Raw genomic sequence first — 20,650 nt, 5'->3', positions numbered from 1 at the left:
AAGACCACTCACACTGTTTGCACAATAAATACGGAGTGACACCAAGCCAAGCCGGCCAGAGTGAGAGCATATTCAAGGAGGAGTGGGTCGCTGTGCTGGCAGACGATAACAAGAGCTTACTGCTCCCCTCTTCTCGCTTCTAGTAGCCACGCGCTCGGAGTGCAACAGATGCTTGGATTAAGTCTTTGGAAAAGGTTGACATTTGTGAAATTTCCATAAAACGTAGTAAGGGGTGGGGTATGGGCCAAAAAACAGTTTCGTTTTTGGTGTTAATAGGTGTAGATGCAGGATTTCTTTTTCACTTTCTGTTAACATTGTATACAGAGAAACCGCTAAGGTTGAACACAATCAGAGGCAGAAATATGGAAGCGTTTTTTTTTAATCTCAGCTCCATGTTCTCCCCCTGCCTGTGTGGGTTTTCACCAGGGACTCCGGCTTCCTCCCATTAAAAAACCAACAACAACACGCATCTTAGGTCAAATGAGATGTCCAAATTGCCCATTGGTGTGAACGTGAGTGTGGCGGTTGTTTGTCTCTATGTGCCCTGCAGGCAATGCAACATTTGAACAATCTTAACAGCTACACGAGAGTGAAAATAAGTTTATCATGAAACATGCAAGTCTTAAATTTCACAATGCATATATGATTTGTGTCTCATATGCTCATATAGATCCCGATTCATGTAAAGCAATGTAAACATTAACAACAGCAAAATACTACTTACATGTTGCTAACCAGCGGCGATGCTGTCTTTACTGAGAGTCGACTTCCAAAACTTCCAGTGTACATTCTCCTGGTCTTCTCATGTTTTCTTTCCTTTAAAACCACTTCTTGAGGAAAAAGAGGTTGTACACATTTTTATTTACATTTGAACTAAATCACTTTTCAAGTTTAGTTTTTTATTTTCCTATATTTATGCGCAGTGACTGTGCATAATTTTATAGTGGCTTACAATAATATTAAGTATAGTTTTTCGTATAATCCCGTTTTTGATTCACCTTTAGGCCTGCTACGCACCTGTGTTTTAATGTTGGTCATGATGGTGTCGTTGGAGAGCAAAGTATTTTTCGAGGCGGCGCTCGGTGAAACAAGTTTCAGAATAGTGTATTACAGAGATTGAATTGATTAGGAAAAGAAAATACTTGTTGATCTAGCCATGGGGAACTAAGAGCAAGACTTCTAATTATTTTGACATTTTTTTTTAGCTTGGGTTGTCAGCTGGTCCACTAACAACGTCGGTCACGTTTTGGAGGTACTTTTGATGTTGTGAGTAGCAAATTGGCAGCTCTGTGGAACTGGAGTGGCAAAGTAAGCACCTTTCCTTTTTTTTATTGTTGACCTCTGATTTTCCCAGGTTGCCAAGTCAAGAGTACACACATGAACATCATTAATGACGTCCATTCATCATTGTCGGAGAGGCTTTGCCGCATGTGCTGCACTGTGGGGCCGTCAGGGGGAATGTGGAGTTCCCATTAATAAACTCGAAGGGCTTGGAGGGTGACTGGGGAAGACTGTCGGCTTCTGGATGTTCATTAGTCTTGTATCAATAGCAGATTCAAGTTATTTAATTGAGTATGGGCCAGCAAAATGATTTGGATTGTTGTGACCATTCTGACGGTATGCTTGAGCACCTGGACTCCCAAACAGGACATGATAATATTCCAGACTTCCGTCTTTCCTGTCATTGATAGGCTGTGAGAGATCGAGACGTATTTTGAAAAGATGGTAAATAGGAAGCGATTCAAGCATGAGTACAAAGCTGCTTACTGTTCTCTAAGGTGATTAGCACATGTTCATTCACAAAAAACATCAAATCCTGCTTGAGCTTCCACGCTGCATTGCCATATTTTTGTCCCAGACACTTGTTTTGTTCCAGGGTTGTCAGGTGTCATCCTGTTTTCATGGTGCGTCTGTTCCACGTGTAAGCATTGTTTCATGTTGTGGGAAAGCCTGCAGTCAACATTGGAACAAGGACGGTATTTCGGTCTGGAGGTGTTATGAGTCACTCAATGAGGAGGAATCTCTAGATACTATTAAGTGTGACGCAGCTGCGCTGTATGTCACTGAAGGCGACTGCAACCTCAGACAAAATGATCAAATATTTCTTCCCATTAGAGAAGGGAATCACAGTAGGTTTATGGAATATCATTTAGGAACCATATTCACGGGTCACCAGTCGAATGCTGATAGAACAGCTTTGGAAAAGCAGTCGTGTTTTTAGCTTCATGTTTTGATGGGTTTTTTCGCTAAAAGGCAATCCCTATTTAGACCTGCCTGCAAAAGGCCATAAAAGAAACATACCATGCAAAGAGCATTTAAAAAAAAAAAACTTTTATCGGAGTAAGTGGGAGAAATTGACGTACTGTATGTAGGTATAATGCGACTGTTGAACACATTTGTGCTCCAAAAACTGTACGAGCTCGCTAGCTAAGAAGCGGACCGGCGACGGGCTCATTCGATATGTCCCCGCCGTGGCTTGGTGTTGTGTCTGTGTGGGTCCACATAATGGAGACCCTTTAGGCAAAGTTAAGTATTTATCAAACACAGCAGCACACGTTATTCAGCTAGCGCCTCAGACGACAGACATTGTGGCGCATATTTGAGTGAGTGGTGAAGGTCGAGCGGGACGTTTTTTTCAGCTAATTCAGGAGTCACGCCCGCAGCGTCAGATAGATCGGAGGAGGGCCCTATTTTTCCAAGCTCATTTTATATACTGGGTGATTTTTCGTAGTCATTGATTTCTTTCATTTTCTTTTTAAAATGTGTTATTATATAACTATAAATTCTCAACTACCCCCGATGATGTTATGTTGTGGTTTTCTATAGTTTTGTATTTGTATTTGTATTTTCTATTAGGTTGATGGGCAATGTACATGTACACTAATCATGAAGAGACGGTTGCACCAGATTTGGCCAAAAGCTCATTTCCATCTGTAGTCCAGTCTGTGGTTGTAGTAAGCAGCAGATTAACCCGGGCGAGTCCCCGCCAGAGGCCCAGGTACCAAAAGCACAACTCACCACTGAGCTAAACTGACTTTACCAAGTAGTCGGTCGGACAACAAACAAATGAATGTGAATTGCTCAACATAAACTGTTTCTATTGTACTATATAGGATGTAAGCGAGTCCAATGTTAGAAAACATGCTCAGATCAAGTTAGCCCCAAACCTTTTCTCATGAAACCGACCCTCAAGACAACTACGGCTAAAGTCCTGTGCATCAAAATACTGTGTCCTGTCAGCTAATTGAACACCTGGACCACAGCAGGAGAAAGGCTCTCAGAGGCAATTGTTGAGTGTTTGTTTGAGATAAAATTTCAGCACGTCCACAAGCTTGCGGTCACTCATGTCGGCATAGAAAAACAGCACTGCGAGTGAGTTATCGCCGGCTGTGTCAGTACCGGTGGTGAGAAAGGGTGTGCTTTCTAAATGAGGAGAAAGCAGTCGGGCCCGTGTCACGGACGTCCCGCAGTCGGCGAGCAGGTTGTAACTCACGCCTCCGGCCATACACTCCAAACTGCATTAAGAGGTCCCACATGTGGAGCACATTGGCAAGTTCATGGGTCGACGTAGTAAGTGGTGATTTGGCTCGGGCTATTACACAGACAAATTAGATCTTTTTAACATCTCTAGCTATATAATAATCCTTTCAAATGATGTTTAATGTAGATATATTGTGTGGGCTCCAACGGGTGTGTTGCTGCAAAGTGTCCGATTACACAGTACACATGCTTTCTTGTTCATGGAAAGGATTTTTTTTTCAGACTCTTGACATATTATTAAACGCGATCAAATAAAATTTGTCTTTTTTAAAAAAAATAAATTAAAAAAAAATCGATTTGTAGTGGGATTAAATGTAGATTAAGCGGTGGCAGATGACCCATGAATTTAACTATCCAGCAAAATTCAAATATTTGGGTTCTGCTATTTTTGCAGTGTACTCAAATTTGTTTTGTAATTTAATAATTACAAAAGACACTCTGAGGATATAAACCTTAGTAAACTGATCACGAGTTTACAAAGATGGATTTAAATATGAATCTAACTGAATCGACTGCTTGTCGTGCCTTCACTGTTGACTTTCATCGCATTCTTCCTAAAAGAGCAGGATTAAAAGGATTTTTGGCAGTGATAACAACCAAACAAATCCTGATTTTCTTTTTAATAAACCACTGTGAGGGAGATTTAATGGAAGGAACCCGGAGAGACAAAATAACTACGAGTGTCACGAGAGGAGTCCATAAGAAGTAGAAAGTAGGCTGTGGCATGTTAAGGTGAAGTTTATCAGTGCGCTATTGTTTACACAAATAACAGGCAAGCAAATTGCGTACAAAGATTTATTTATATGTGTTGAAATACATCCAGTCAAATACTGGAGCTTGTCGAACAAGGAAATGGAAGCAGAGCAGGGAGAACAAGGGCGTTGGGTCAGAGTGCTAAGGGAAGTTAATAACTTGAAATAATAAATAATCAAGCCGACTGATGGGAATTTGGCAGCCGTACCATTTGTTATCATCATCATTTGAAGTGTGTAATGTTCAGAATGGTTTGTGGCTACTGTGCACTTGCTGGGACAGACGGTCAGTCTCATGACTCGTGACAATGTGTGTATTATGTGTCTGCTCTTGAAGTGTCGCTGCCAGGGGGGGGGGGTGGAGACAACCGATCCCAGATGGTGCTCTGTCCAGAGGGGGGACAGACAATTGAGGACCACCAGAGTGGATAAAACATTATAATAACCTTGCTCCTATGTGTAAAACAACGTCAAAACAGAATCATAACGATAGAAACCGCAAGAAATAATCGACCTGCAAAAGCAGTGGGAAAAACTAGCGGATCCATGTCCTCTGGAGGACTGAATGATCTAAGCTAGCTCTAAGGGTCTTCATCATGGCGCAGTCACAGGAACACAATACAACTACATAGTTGTGCCATGTACACGGAGCACTTCCGAATCAATATTTATCGAATTACGTTTTACAAACATAAGACAATACATTATTCTCAGAGTTGCTCTTTCTTCAGTGTGTTCATAATGTGTGCAGATCGCACCAGAACGTCACATTCGGCTGGAACAAGTTTTGAGGACAGAAAAATGCTGACATCATCAAGGGCCAGCTCTCAGGCCCTGTGAGGATGAATTGGAAATCTGATTGGTTGACGCTTGCTGAAACAATATCATTTTAGTGCATTGGCCAGCGCTACTTATTCTGAAGGTCCTAGGCAGATTAGCTTGACATAGTAAAACAATTGAATGGAACACATATTTGAATTTAGGTTGCAATTGTAGGTTAGTGCTTCTGATAATGTTTAGGCCAGCAGAGAAGGCCTCGTTGGCCCTTACACTTCAGCACTGGTCTTCCATTTGTAAGGAATCATTGTCGGGACATTGGTTGAGGTTTGACATGTGTCATTCTAGTCCCTTTGCCCTGTCCCTTTACAAACAGACGCCGTCCCGCCTCTGATATTACTTCAGAGGACGGGAAATTTGCAGGTCGACTTCAAATGCCTGCGATTGGCTGACAACCAGTTCAGGGCATACCTCGCCTCCTGCCCGATGACAGCTGGGATTGGCTCCAGCACTCCCGTGACCCTTGTGAGGAGAAGCGTCTCTGAAAATGGATGGATGGATGGATGGACTTCAAATGCCCGTTCCATATCAGTGTGAGAAGGGGCATCTCTTCTTCTTAAGCCAAACGTTTCAGGCAGAGAGCCATTCCAAATTTCATCTCGGTTGGGTTGAAGGTTTCTTCCACAGAAGGGAGCTTTCCTTGCTCTTGTCGCTCAATTGTTTCCTAATGCAGTGGTTCTCCACTGTTGTCATTCCAGGACCCAAATGTTTCTATTGTCGCTCAAGTTGCGAGCCACATTTTTACTTAGGTTCAGAACAATAAAGCCTTTGAAAACAGGTATAACATATTTTTAAACATAACAATTGCTTACATGTTTGAAATGCCTTTTAGAACGCCCTGTTAAGAAACTAAAGATTAACATGACAACTGCAAGTTCATAAATAGTACAGTCAAATGAAAATGTCACAATGAAACCAAAAACGGCCACAAGATTTCACTTGTATCTTGTTGGCACTGAACGTCCCTAGCCTAATGTGTTCGCTGTGCAAATACAGGACCATACCATTCCATTTTCCATATTAAAGGCAAGTAACCTCAGCACTACAAATTTTTAGATGAGTTGGATCATATCATTGTCTTTTACTATGTGAATTGCAGTGAATACCGTATTTGTATGGAAACCCATGAATATAAAACAATCAAATGAAAAACAGAAAGTCTTTACCGTCATAAACCAGCGACCCCCTGTAACCTTGTGCTACATGTCTGTGACGCAGCAGTTGAAAATCCCTATCCTAATGTATAATGAGTGCATCATGTGTATGGAAAGGGCCCAAGGATAATTCAGTCGAAAAGTATCTAATATTATATGATACATAACGAATCTAACGATAACTTAAGCTACGTGACAGTGAATTCTTAATAGTAGATCTTGTTCTCCCATTATCAGGAAAATGGTTGTGCATGATTTTACCTTAAAATATTTCCCTTTGAAGAGATCCCTGCAAAGAAGATCGATACCAGATCAAAAATGTCCATTACGCAAGAGCCATCTGCTATAAAGCGCAGGTCACCTAAGCCTCTCTGGGAGTCTGTGACACGCCAAAAATATCAAACATGATTGCAGGCATGATTGATTTCAGACCATACAAAACTTTTAGAGCAATGACTTTAGATGAATGTCTTCGATCTCCACGGGTCGGGGATGATTGAAAACGGGTGTTACCATTGGTAATATCAACAAAACTCAAAAAGGGGGTCACGTCTGAAGAGATCTGAAGGGTTTGCGGGTTTGGAAGCCATCGAGATAAGCTTTGAACTGCAGCGGAAAGGACTAGTGTTGAATGAACACAGACCGCTCACTAGTGCCCCACACCCCAAGTTGTGAAGCAGCGTTAATCAAGGTCAAATAAACAGAGCTGAGTCATTGGGCCTCAAGGTAAGAAGACTAAAGACTGCAGTAGCGAGGCCTTCGTGAGACACTGTCCGTCCCTTCTCGGTCAGTTTGCTTTGCATCTCTGTTGTTGTAGTCAGTAAATATCATTCATCTGATTTTCCTGTTCTTGTGCGTATCACTGCGTCACTGCATGCAGGAGTCACGCGCTAAGTGGGTTATTCTGGGCCGCAGCCAACTAGGCCCGAGAATCCCGCTTCATGCGTGGCGAGCCTCCAAGGAGCCTGCACACTCCGTCCGAAGGACTCCGGAATCGAGGGAATTTTCCCATCGCGATGAGAAGCAGATGTCTCTCTTTTTCGGTCTTGTTCTCGCGCTGTCGCGCTGCCTCCGTTTTGGTATCCCTCCCTCCCTGAGTCAAACCTGGACGTCCATCCCCTTGGGGACAGAAGCGGAACATGAGCACCATGGGAAGGGTGGCTGTCCCTGAGGAGATGACAAAGGAGCCCTTCGTCATGTGAGGCACCGCTTTAGGTGCAGAGCTGAGAGCACATGGAGCCAGGCCAAATGCTTGTAACTTTCTCATGGAAATACGCAAACAAGTCAATTTGATAAAAATGTCACGTTACGGCACCGACGAGCTGGTTTAGGTGGACTGCAGCAGCTCTGACTTGCCTGCCTTGTTCCCAGCATTGATCCAGGGTGGGACACTTGACTCTTGGGAGCCGAATGAAGTCCGGGAGGATCAAGCAGAAGAGACTGTCTTCTCACTCCCCTTCTCCTCATCCTTCCCTATAAGTGCTCTGGCCTCGCCTCATGCACCTGCAGCTCCGCGGAGCCCCTCGCCAGCTTCCTTCTCTGTTTTTAAAGCTCCCACCTGTTGTTCGTATGCCGGCCTGCTGCATCAAATAAGCAGGAGAAAAATGCTGGCAATTTCTTGCGCTCTGTAAACAGAATCTGAAAAAGGAGCACAAGCTCCCAGAGGAGACAAGACTGACCGGCTGACCCGAGACGGCCGAGATATAAGGCTTATATGGATGCCTGCAAAATGTCCAATTTGCCGTACTATCATCCAAGATAAGGTTGTTGGTATGCAATTGTTTAGCCAAGTGGGATTGCAGGGTGGCCTAATGGGTGGGAGATGATTCCGCAACTCAAGGTTTAAACTGACGCTATTGCAAGCTGAACACTGAATTCCTTAAATCCTCAGCAATGGCCAACCATCCACTGGAGATCCTTTGAAATCTTAGCATAATTTGTTCCACACTGCAACAGTGGTAAGTAACCACCGATTACGGCAATGTACTCTGGGTAGGGTTTGTGTTTAACTTCGAGTTCGCTGTAGCACTCTTGGAGGCTTTGTAAAAAGATGCTGAACTCTCTGTTGCATGCCATTTATTGAATTTATAATGGTGATCTATGTACAAAAAAAGACTATAACATGAAAACAACACCAAATACACACAAAAAAAGGACCCCTAATCAGGGGAGCTGATTTGCAGCCTACATCATCAGTGCATGACAAAATTGGTGCCGGTGACAGCATTCCAAAGGATTTCAATACATGCACGAGTGCTGTTAGTCTTCATTAATGCTCAGTCATCCATTCCTAAAGTTCGCCCATTTAAACTGTTTTGACGGTTTTATCTCAGCACAGTGTGAAGTGACTAACTCTGGAGGTCAATTAAAAATCAAACCTATCAAGACCTATTGAACAATGTTGATTATAATTTTATCTAATGAGCTCAATTCGTGCCTGAAGGTCACTGGGTGATATTACTTCAGCAGAGCAGCAGTCTTAATAAGGCTCTGTTTACATTCTGTGGCCTCGTATTTTAGCAGACTTCAATGACCTGGGATTAAAAGAAGCCTAGTGGCGACTTGATGGCACAGACACACACGCGCGCACGCACGCACGCACGCACACATGCTCACGCAGAAATACAAAAATAAGAAAACCATTATTCATACACTGGCCAGAGTTTGAGTCAAATGGAGTTTTAACTTGTTGAATGTGTTTCATTTATATGGGAAAAAAACAAAACAAAAAACACGTGACAGCATGTGACAATAGACGACGAGGACTTATACTGTATATCTCTCGTTTGTATAATTTTTAATATTTTTATATGAAGTTCAAAATTATTCTCCCCTTTTTTTAAAACAAGTATGAAATATGTTCAAATTATAATGTTACTTAGAATGCTCTAGATGAGGCATGGGAAACTGACACTGCATTGCCACTTCCGAGTTGACTGCACTTTTGTTGTCCTGTCCTGTCCTGTCCCGTCCTGTCCCGTCCCATTTTCTTCTCATCGTGTCCCTTCGTCACAGGATGTACCGCTGCCTCCCCGGTCTACAAACAGATCAAATCGAACTCACATGATGCAGATCCACCACGCTACAATCCTAATATGCAGAACAGGTTAACGAGTGGGGGAAAGGCAATACACATAATTGTGTTGTTCTGAAAACAGTTTCAAAGCAATATGATTGACATTTGATGAACGAATGCTGGCATAATACATTTGAACAAATACTTTCTAACCTTAACAGTGCTTAACAATGTTATTAGACCATCATCCAATGGTGGTGGTGATACAGTTGCCATAAATAAAAAAATCAACGGTGATTTATACATTTCAATAATTACTTCATCGGTTAGCACACCAGTACGTAGAAGCTTTCATTTTATTGATAAAATCGAAAAAAAAAAAATGTTATCCATCAAATAAAAATTTTTTTTTCAATTTTTTTCACTCAAGTGTCAAATCATAATTAATTACTTGAAAAAAAAAATGTTAGTGGTTGAATGTTAATGTATGCTTGATTATTTAAGGACTTCTCAGTGAGCCAACTCAAATTTGGGATTAAAAAGGTGAATTCAGTCCTTTCTTACGGGGTGAACGGAACCTTTGGGGAGAATGAATAAAACACAGTTGTGTTTCCTGGAAATTTTCCAGTAAGATTAGGGATAGGAATTTGAAGTTTCAAAAGATCCCTGAAATTCCCCGATATTATTGGGGCAACGGACACTTACCAGCTTTGGGGCTGTCCGGTGTGCCGTCGCTCGCTCCGTGTGTTGCGCATCGCTCACCGCAACTGAGACACTGAAAAGTCAAAGTAACTGTTTATTACATTCGCTAGCCCGTGAGCTAACGAGCTACTGAGCTAACTGGGTTACGAGCTAACAAGCTCACTCGCCCGTGGCTGATCTGTTCAATGCGTCGGCGCCTTACTCGCTGTTGTTGTTGTGTGGATCCCCACATAACAGAGACACATTGGCAGGTGAAGCGGACATGCCCACACCGTCCTGCACTTAAGGCCTCTTTATACTCCCGCATTGGCGCGGGCACTCTCCTAACTTTCTTCTTCTCTGTGGTGTGTCAAATTTACCACACATTTTTGGGCCCTTTTACAGTCCATTTAATATCACGTTTACAATCTTTTGCCACTTTCTGTTGTTATTTACAACTACAAAAACACCCATTCACAAATGCATGTTGGGCGTTTGCCGCGTTAAAAATGCTAGCGAGGTTTGCATGTGGCCTCACTTCACTAATAGCCTCCCCTCCGCATCTTTGGCCAAAGCCACAACCTACAGTTTTCATCTCAAATAAATTGTGTTGTTGGTTGACAAAAATAACCAATACAAATTGAATTCAGTCATGTAAAACTACATGAAATCAAATCTGCAAAAACAACAAAGCTATCGAATATTCGGTGGTCTATAGTTTGTCCGGTAATTAGAAGAGATTTCAGACAATTGACAAACGTCAGGGATCGTCGAGGTTAACGGCCATTGCAAAAGGGTCATAGTAATTTGACCCCAATTTGTTAATGGGCACCATAATTATCCCACCAGAAAAAGGACAACGCAGCCTTAGCGATAAGGCATCTACTGACCATGAAGAACTGGGCATATTTTCTGATGATTTCCTTGTTTTGTGATTGATCGCAGTCTTTTGTGCGAGTCATACCGAGGAGTCGAATTCATCAATCATCCTGACATATTTTTACAAAGTGAACAATGGCAACTCGGCCGCTCCTATGTTCCATTCTCGCACCTCTGGGGCTTTCATTGGTGCTGGGCAACACCTGGCTCTAAAGACACAGCAGCCAACCGGCACCTGCAAGTGGGGAGATTCATCACACGGCCAGTGAATGCTGCGGATTTATGACAAAGCGTGACAGTGCGGTCATAACACCCAGAAATGTCATGTGGGACGACCTCCAGTTGAAAATGCTGCAGCAGGAGACCTAATGGGCCATTATTTGGAATTCAATGCTAGGCCTCGAACCAAAGGGGTCCCCCGCCCCCACTGCCACTTAGCAAGGGGAAATGAGGGGAAGGGCCCATCTCCCATCTGCTTCTTTTGATGGTGCTTTTTACAAGGATTCCCTTCTCCCCCCCCCCCCCCTTTTCTCTTCCCTGTGGTTTCCCTCTGCCTTTTCTTGTTCCTTTCTCAAAGGACACATTCCCACACTGTAACCAGAAAGAGTCAGAGCCCACTTTCCCCAAGCGGCTTTATGGCTCGGTTGGGGGTGGGCTTAGAGGGGCAAGGCGCCGGCCATCCCGAGGGATCCCTCGCCACCCCCCACCTGTGTCCTTGCTGTGCGCTGTCTCTCGCAAAACAGATACAAATCAGACAAATGGATTCTGTCAAGTGTTTTTACTCATGTGATGCTGTGGGAGTCGACAATTCTAGTGGTACTCTAGCGCTCCAGACACCTCCTGGGACGTCTCTTATCAATGTGAAGAAGTCACAGGAGGAAATGCCAACTTAACTGCAAGGGGCTTGCACACTGATGTTTATCTGCCATCGACAGTGACGGGGGATTAGCAGCAGCTAACTGTTAACCTTGTCGTGCGCTGGATGGCGCACTCTGAGATCTTTTCTCGGGATCTTGTTACAGGCCTTGCAGGAAGAGGGCGCGGAGCACGTAAGCAGCAACATCAGGCTGAGCATGCACGCATGGGAAATGTCCTCGTGAATCCACGGGCCTTTTCTCTCTGGGCAGGAAACGACACATCTGCAGATGTCGAACAGCTGCGAGACATCAGGATTGACAGCATGGGAAATAAGTGCTTGTGACGGACTCGTTCGCACTGCTGACTTTTTATTTAGGTCGTCTGTGTGAGTGATGAGTGCCACTGTGTCATTAATGAGCCAATTCAAACTGCTGAGTGGAAATGTTGTTCATGTTAATTGCTTTGTTTCTGAGCATTCCCATTCCAAACCTAGAAACGAAGTGGCTCATGCATTGGGCAGGAAAGCAGGACAGGGCCAAGAGTTTCATGAGAACCCCACTTCAATGCTTTAGGTCTCACCTCAAGCAGATGCTATTGGGATGATGGAATACACGTGGGCCTCTTGAGCAAAGTGGAAAGACTCCAAATTAACAGAGCTCGGTCTTTCCCATGGACGACTTCATCTAGTGGCAGTATAAACTGCATCGGAATATTGGATCGGAAACATCTGTTCCACAGCAAACAGAAACATTGCAGTCATCCGGCGAATGGTACTGGATTTGTTTTGATTTAAAATGAGTTTAGTATCAAAACTCGTCATCTCCAGCCACTTCCTTTCGACAAACTGAACCATGTGACCTCAAGTAGAATTGAATAGCTCCAACATCTTTGAAAACAAGCAGCTGGGACGTCATGAAAGCGTTGCCGGGCATTATCACATGCGCTCAGAAGCTCTCTCAACGCTTTGAAACGTTTTCATGAGCAATCACATCAGCACATCGAAGTCATCCAATAATAAAGTGAATCTAGAAGAAGCTGTCAAGCTCGAGTGGGATACTCAAAGGATAGTAAGGAAAAAACTTTGAGGAATTATCAACGATTTGTTTTAGATAATTGGATCTCTGTTGTTCCTTGGTTGACAAAAAGTAACGAATGGGACAAAGGATGTAAATATACTGTGGTTAATGTACATATGAACAAATTAAACAAGTAGATTTGCACCGTGTAAAACAACAAATTTGAGCTTGACTCACGAGAGGCTAATTAGAACGATTGCACTCAAGTTTGAACAATTAACAGAAGTGAACAAACTATCATTGTTTGGGTCTATTTTGTGGAAATAATGTGTAACCCTGCTCACTAATAAAAAAAAAAAAACCCACAAAGAAATACTTGTATTAATTAAAGATTTCTTGTAATGATTGAATGATTTGAATCATGGAAATACTTTTCACCATTGCAGGTAATACCGTGGTATAAGTTTTGTGTCAAAATCTGTTGCAGAAAATTGACAGAGAATCAAATGTGCCGGGATGTTAATTCTATAGCGTTTTTGTTTTTTTTTTATACCTGGCCTGAGAAGAACTGACAGGGGGTTGTCAGGGACCAGATGAGAGAAGATCTGATGAGTTGTTGTGACCTGTTGTCTCCACTGATGCTCGACGATAGTGTCCTAAAATGTGTCCTCAAAGGCTTAACGATAAGAGAAACCGCAGATGATTGCAGTTTTTGTTTAAATTTGGGTGTGTTTGAAGTACAATCCATGTCAAGTCATGGGTTTCTGACTGACTCACTGAATTTACTCTCAGGCGGTGGGATACCTGGCAATCACATCAGCACCCTCCTCATCTTACTTCCCAGGAAGAAAAAAAACATTTGGAAAAAAATGAAATGTCATTCCAAAAGGAGCTGTTGGAACTGCTTGACTCCGCCCCTAAATCTAACAATTCTTTTGGTCCTCGTATTCTAAGATTTGGCTTGTTTTAGAATGTTCCAGTCAGATCAGAGTGACCGATAAGTCCAAGTAAGGTCGTCTTTACTTCAGTGTGAGTTCACGTGGTTCATTGTCGTCATCAAGTCGTTATTTTGATGGAAATACAGATTTTGGCTTCACAAAGAAGCCAGACGACAGTGTTCATTGAAGGACCGTGACCGGTCAAGAACAAATGAAAAAAAAAAAAAAAAAAGATTGATTCTTTCAAGAAAAGAATTCAAAAGCTGTAAAAAGACTGAAGTAAAGCACTTCAACCAACAGTTTGGACTGCAGGCAATGACACGACTCTCGTGTCCCCACTCGTGGCAGTGGCAGATGCAAAGTAGCGCTTCATTTAGCTGCCTCATAACAGTTTCAATGCACATATAGATGAAGGTCACTGTAATGAGCTTTAATCATTTGGATTTGTTATAATCAGTGCAAATGGATTCAATTGAATACAGTCTCTCTCAGCGTCTGCACACACCATCTGAAAATGCATGTCTACACATGGATTTAACAAATGAGCTCTATTTCAGTATAAACATCAGTTGCCTCATTAAAACTTCATGACAAAACGTGGATGCCTGAAAATGTGTTCTGCTAATCTCAGGTTTACCAGAGGGGGACACTGTGGTAGCAGCTGCAAAATGAATGCATACATACAATGAATGTCAAAAGCACCTACTGTAGTACTTGCAGGTGAATGTTCAATACATTGTACACACAAACGTATTGGGCCTCGTAATCAATTTCACATCTTGGCCGGTTTCCACTTCCAACTTTGGAGGCACAGTTTGTGGAAGGCCCTTTTCTCTTGTAGCATTACTGTGCCCCGGGTGCACAAAGAAAGGTCCACGACGACACGCTTGGATGAGTGTGGTGTAGTAGAACCGAGGAGCCCTGACCTCAACGCCATCAAACAGCTTCAGGAGAAACACAGGCTGACTGATATGCAGAACAGATCTTGATGAAAGTTCACAGGTTTGCATGAAAGCAGAGTCCGAGGCATGATTCTTTCAATCATGTTTCCGAATGCACTATAAAACCCCACCGAGACACAACTTCTCATCACCCGGTGGACATCGGTTGAATGAATACTGAGAAGATGCCGGTTCTTCTCACCCACCTGTCTCCATCTCCTCCTTCACTGCTGGCAGCAGGAAACAATTTGAGCAACATCTCTGAGCGTTCTTCATTCGAACGACACCAATTGAGCCAGTGTGTCTTGTGATGGACTACAACCAGTTTGACTCTGTGAATTGAAACTCCTGGCTTTTTATAACACCTCAACGCCAAGCGAACCACCCAATCCCATTTTAGATTGTATTTCATGAGGCATGTTGAAAGTGGCTTAGCTTAGAAGTGTATAAGTGTCCCATTATATAAGGGGGGGGGGGGGGGGGGTCATCTTAGTTAACTCAGCAGTAGTTCCTCAGCTGGAGCAATTCAAATGACTTTGACTGTTCCATCCTTCCGTTTTCTGTAGCGCTCATCCTGATTAGGGTTGCGGGTGTGCCGGGGCCTATTGCATCTGATTTCGGGCGAGTGGCGGAATATATCTGGACTGGTCGCCAGACAATCGGAGGGCACATATAGAAAATCAACCCGTTGGACCCCCGACCACAGAACTGCGAGACGAATGTGCGAATCGTTCAAGCACCGTCCCGCCACTGAATATTAATATTACTGCATGAAAACAATATTTACACAGAGATGTGAAGGGATGCTGCATATTGCGTTGCTTAAGACTTGACTAATTGTTAACAGCTCACAAATCATAGAATGTTGTGAAACAACAGGAGGTTTAAATTGAAATAGACCCTTTGAAACATAACGCAACGAACGGCGTTTTCACAATGATGGCATGCATCAATGAGACTGTGTCAGTAAGGACGATGATTTTAGAGGTTGAACCCTGACTGAACTTCCAGTGTTGTCGACGTGGTATCAACCACAAGGGACGCTATTGATTTACCTTTTCTCCTATTCCCTCTGAGTCATTGCACCCTTTCGAGCAAAATCCAATCTCAGTTTACCATTTGAAGCCGACACTCCTCAGAAAGATTGAACATGTTCTGTCATTACTCTATACTGAGACTATTTGAATTAAATGTGGAATTCATAACCCATTTGTTAAGCAGCATTTGGTTTGATGAGAGCCATTCTTGCATCATCTACATTCAAAAGACATTCTTAGACCGACTCCAAACTGATATTGACATTAGCGTTAGTCTCAATCTTGTCTGGCCAATCAGGCCGAAGCTCCCCACCTGACTCGCTGCTGTCGCGCCTTTGCTCCATGGAGGCCTGACACTGGCAAACTAATCCACCATCCTGACTGCACTTACCGACGATGGAGTGTGCGGAAAACCCTCACTGAGGGATTGAACTCGGTCATGCCTGGAGGCCATTCATCGCCTGCGATTGTGTGCCACCGTCCTCAGGCGAGATCGGGTTTACCCAGCATCTTGCTCTTGTCTCCATTTGCAACAATGGAATTATGGGCATAATATTGCACAGTGATTAAATGCATGACAAACCACGTGGAAATGCGCACAACAACAACAACAACAAAGACTATGTTTTGCAGGTACTGTATGAAGAAACTGAATTTTAGAACATTGTTTACCTCATAGGTTTCAGCTTGATACTATAAAGAGAGCCAAGGCACACATTTTATATCAGAAAAATCTCTTGGTTCACCAAAAAACCAAAGTCACCAAAACGATATGACTATAACTTGTCTTGTCTCAATGTGCTCACAAATTGACTTTTCACAGTGTGGGGACTGGTTACACGTGATAATTGTACCTTCTGCCATCTAGTGGAAGAGCATTTAATGGCACGTCGCTGACATAGTTAGATGCACAAAGATACATTTGTACATTTGTGGTAATTAAATAATCATACATTCGGCCAATTGAGGCTCATGTCTCATGAATGTGGTTGGGAATCACAGCTGTAGAGACAGAGAGCGATAGGGCTAGAGTTTTGTGACCCTCTTAAATCAGGGATGGCGTTACTCTGTGCGGAGGCAGATTAGACCGAGTTGAAGAAAAAAGGCCGCTGTTTGTTCGTTCATCGCCAATCAAAGCAGCTACCGTTAAATGTGGCACAATTCGTCTCGCATGGAGACGTCTGGGGCAAAGAGGACCTTGCGTAATTGCAGCGACACTGCTCTTGGCCCGTGTGGCAGCAGACAATGTTGGCGGGTACCCTTATTAAATATAAAATAAGCTGGTAAAAAGCGCTGGTGACTTAAATATGTCGCAGACCTCATGTATCTCTCCTCACCAACAATCGTTCGTGTGCTCCCACCCAAAGCTGCGTGCCGGTCAGTATGTGGGATCTTTTAAAAATATGATACTGATGATAATATTAATATTAATATAGAATGGGAAAATGTTATTGCATTGCTATTGACGAGCATTTCTAGTTCTGTAGATCACTTCAGCTAGAAGTGTGTTAGAGCTTGTTGTCTCTCCTCTCATCTGTTGATGAGATCGAGATCGAGAGAGTTACTATCGATTCGCAGCCATTCCAATTAGTGTATTGATTACTATTTAACTCTACAGGTAAAGGTCAAAGGCTATTGCATTGTCTTGCAGCGACCACAAGTGTAAATCATGTACCGCAATTTCCATTTGGCTGATGACTACGTGACGTCCTGCTGGCGACATCACGTTGTGCACGTGCTTTGCATGCAACATCCACATAGGAAGTTGTGGCCCTTCAGAGAAACACAGACGCGCACAGTAGCTTAAGAAATGTTTCCAGCAGCTACTGATGCTAATTGGCAGTAGAGGTGCCTGTGAAGATGGTGTCTACCTACTGTACATACTGTACAGTGCTTGACTGTCTTCGTCTAACGGCATGCTGAAAAGGGCATAAAACATGGCAAAGTGTGACTTGGCATCATCGAGGGGTCTATTTTTAACGCTGCTGTTTGGACATGGTATATTTTATTCATATGTAGGCTGGCAAAAGAGAGCAAGCTGACTCAATTGCTTCCAAGTTTGTTTTTGGAGGAGGAGGAAGAGGAGGTGGGGTTTCATAAACAGGTGACTTTTTCTTTGCAGCTGGCAACGACAAAGAAAGGTCATATCATGCTGAAATACCTCAAAGGACAGCATTCTAATTTATATCATGCGCTCACATAATACTCTCGCCAGAGCCAGTTAATCTACTATTGTTATTCTCTGTTGTGCTTCCTCCTTTCTTCTGTTAACTAAAGCCATACATTAGATCAAATATTTACCAACACACCGAAGCGACATAAAAGCCATATTGTTTAATTGGCAAGAACCTTCTTCTTGCTCACTGTTGCACCACCCTGGTTATATTTAGTGCACATCAAATATTGATGCTGCAGGTGGCTAAGGGGTCAGTCATTGACCTTGAAGGTGACTTGGGGGCTGCTAGGGGGCCGCCTGGGATGACGTCACGTGGGACACATGACCTGTTCTTTGGCCTCTATGAAACAAAGGATGATGCATAGTGCTTGAATGCAAGCACAATGCATGTCAGGGACGGAACCACAATTAGGCAAATGGTTGCAGAGTCGATCACCAAAAGCACGTTATAGCTCACCGTGTACATACATCCCTATGCCAGTATCTAAAAATAGTCATCAGTCCTTGCACACACCGAGCGCACAAGATGCAGGGAATAAGCACCGCTGAGCATGGCATGACAAAAAAAAAAAAAAAAAACACCCAAAAAAGTCTGACACAAGAATGATAATAGAGTAAAGGGAAATGTTTTGGATCTAACAAGCAGAATCTTTTTTTATGAATTCAACTCTGATGGGTAGGTGACAGGGAGAAAAGGAATCTGCAAAATCTGAAGATGCCCTGCATGTTAATCGAGTTGTCTGAGATGCCAACGCCAATGCCAGCCTCATTGGGCTCTCATTGCTGGGGGGCAATTTGAGGTGATATTAAAAGAGGGCGTTTTTTTATTTTGTTATTTTTTTTAATGATAGCTTTTAAGCTATTGCTCCAAGGACTGAATTATTCCTTTCACTCGACAAGGAGACTTTTGTCTCAGTGCCTCGCAGTCAATATACATTTTACATTCTTAAAGTGGGCTGAAGCTGCACAGAATTTATTTCTATGAGTTTGTATAGGGGAAAAAAACCCATAAACAAACTTAAGACATGAAAGTGAGCAACTGACGCATATACTACATGAATGACAAGCAGCGAATCTGAAAGCAGCGCAATAAAAGCACACAACTGAGGAAAACTTCACTTGGACTGCACCGCAAAAGCTTTTAGGAAAGTGTCCAGTGATACATTTTCAAAAAGACGAGGGAAAACTTTCTGAGCAATTGTTGGAGGCACAAAGCTGTCCCTGGACTGAATATGTGAGATAAGTGCTTTGGAGCCCAAACACTGTGAAACAAAAGAACACAGGGCGGAGATTGGTTCAGTAGGCAAGATTGGGGGAGGAAGCGCTGCTGGCATACGAGAGCATCATAAACCTCAGCATCTATCTGCACCACCGTGCAGAAAGGGGACACACTGGGAATCGATTTCACACAAAGAGTGCGGTACTTGGAAAGAGGCATATCAGACGGACACGCAAGTGCTGCATCTTGTGTTACTGGATTTGGAGCCCAGTTTTATAAGCAGCATCTACTACATACAAAACAAGCTAGAAGGATCCAGCAAAGTGACGTGCCAGCCCCAAAAAACTGAAGCCAACTGAGGAAAAAAGATTGTTCTGTACTTTTGGGGGAAACCTTCATTTGTATCACCAATGCTTGACAATAACAAAGAAAACTGTGTGGAGAAATGTTATATTTCTGTACTATTTTTACATGGGAAAAAGTGCTGAAAATAAAAGCGCTAGTTCTGGCCTATGTCCAAATGTTTTCAAAAGCTGTGAACCAGGGTGTGAGACAAACAAATCCCACATTCATATTTAATCGAATTGAAAAAATGACACGGAAAAGCTAGATGCTAAGGGAATAGATTCTGTACGATGGCTTCAGACGATCCTAGTCATCCATTTGTTTTCTTGTCGTGTCGACATACTAATAAATGTACTCCTCCTACATTCCCAAAACATGTTAGGTACAAACATGTTTGTCGTAGTTTGGAATATGAGTGTGGATGGTTGTTTGTTTCTATGTGGACTGCGATCGGCTGTCGAGCAGTTCAGCGTATACGCAGCCCCTCGCCCAAAGTCAACTGGGATAGGCTCCAGCCCACCCGTGATCCCGATGAGGACACACTTTTTTTCAAATGAATGGCTGGACCTTGTCACATTCTAAATTGGTGCCCCGTGTCGCTATGACGGAGCAAGGGCGTTGTCGGGGATTCGGGGGCCTTCAGCTTCCCAAAGTGAAAATACTATCTTCTGGGGCCAATGACTGACTGAATCGTCATCATCACTCTTCACCCCTGCCTGACCACACTCCTCACATTCAATAATACCAATGGAGCCCTATGTGAGCAAGTGCTTTGTCAACAGAGAGTGCGAAAATCTACGCAAATCGACTATTGCTGGTATTCCTGCTCTAACTAGCCATGCATCCATTTTCTACAGTGCTTGTCCTTCAAAAAACGGTCTCATAGAACAGTATACCAGGACTACTAATTCTGAAGGCCCCGGGGCAGATTAGATTAACATGGCAGCACATCGAGGCTGAAGTCTGATTGGACAAAAAAAACAAAACAAAAAAATCTCACATCCAAAAGAAACAATATGAAATGATGAGAAGAGACTGTTGTGAATAAATGTAAACAATTCCATGAAACAAATGTTGGCATTTCGGTTGTAAATGTAGGTCCGTGCTTCTGAACGTGTTTTGGCCAGCGGGAAAGGTTTTGCTTACCAATTCAATCTTCCGTTCTGTGGTGGAATCGCTTGAGAAATGACTGACAAAGAAATACATCCCAAAAATATAACTGCAGCCATGCTTTTCTTCTTCAGCCATGCTCATCACATTC

The 20,650-nt window shown here is 43.0% G+C and overlaps 1 long non-coding RNA gene across 1 annotated transcript; it reads right to left on the bottom strand.

Annotated features, from left to right (window-relative positions):
- Positions 1-8,468: 8,468 nt before the first annotated feature.
- Positions 8,469-20,650, bottom strand: LOC133488197 (uncharacterized). The gene is made up of 3 exons (XR_009791580.1): positions 20,536-20,650; positions 10,005-10,074; positions 8,469-9,320 (listed from the first exon to the last, which is right to left on the bottom strand). It is a non-coding gene; the product is annotated as an uncharacterized LOC133488197 (long non-coding RNA).

This window comes from Phyllopteryx taeniolatus, chromosome 13 (genome assembly GCF_024500385.1).
Source record: "Phyllopteryx taeniolatus isolate TA_2022b chromosome 13, UOR_Ptae_1.2, whole genome shotgun sequence".
In the NCBI taxonomy this organism is placed as follows: domain Eukaryota; kingdom Metazoa; phylum Chordata; class Actinopteri; order Syngnathiformes; family Syngnathidae; genus Phyllopteryx; species Phyllopteryx taeniolatus.
The sequence above is the reverse complement of the archived record's forward strand: the minus strand, read 5'-3'. Positions and strand labels throughout refer to the sequence as shown.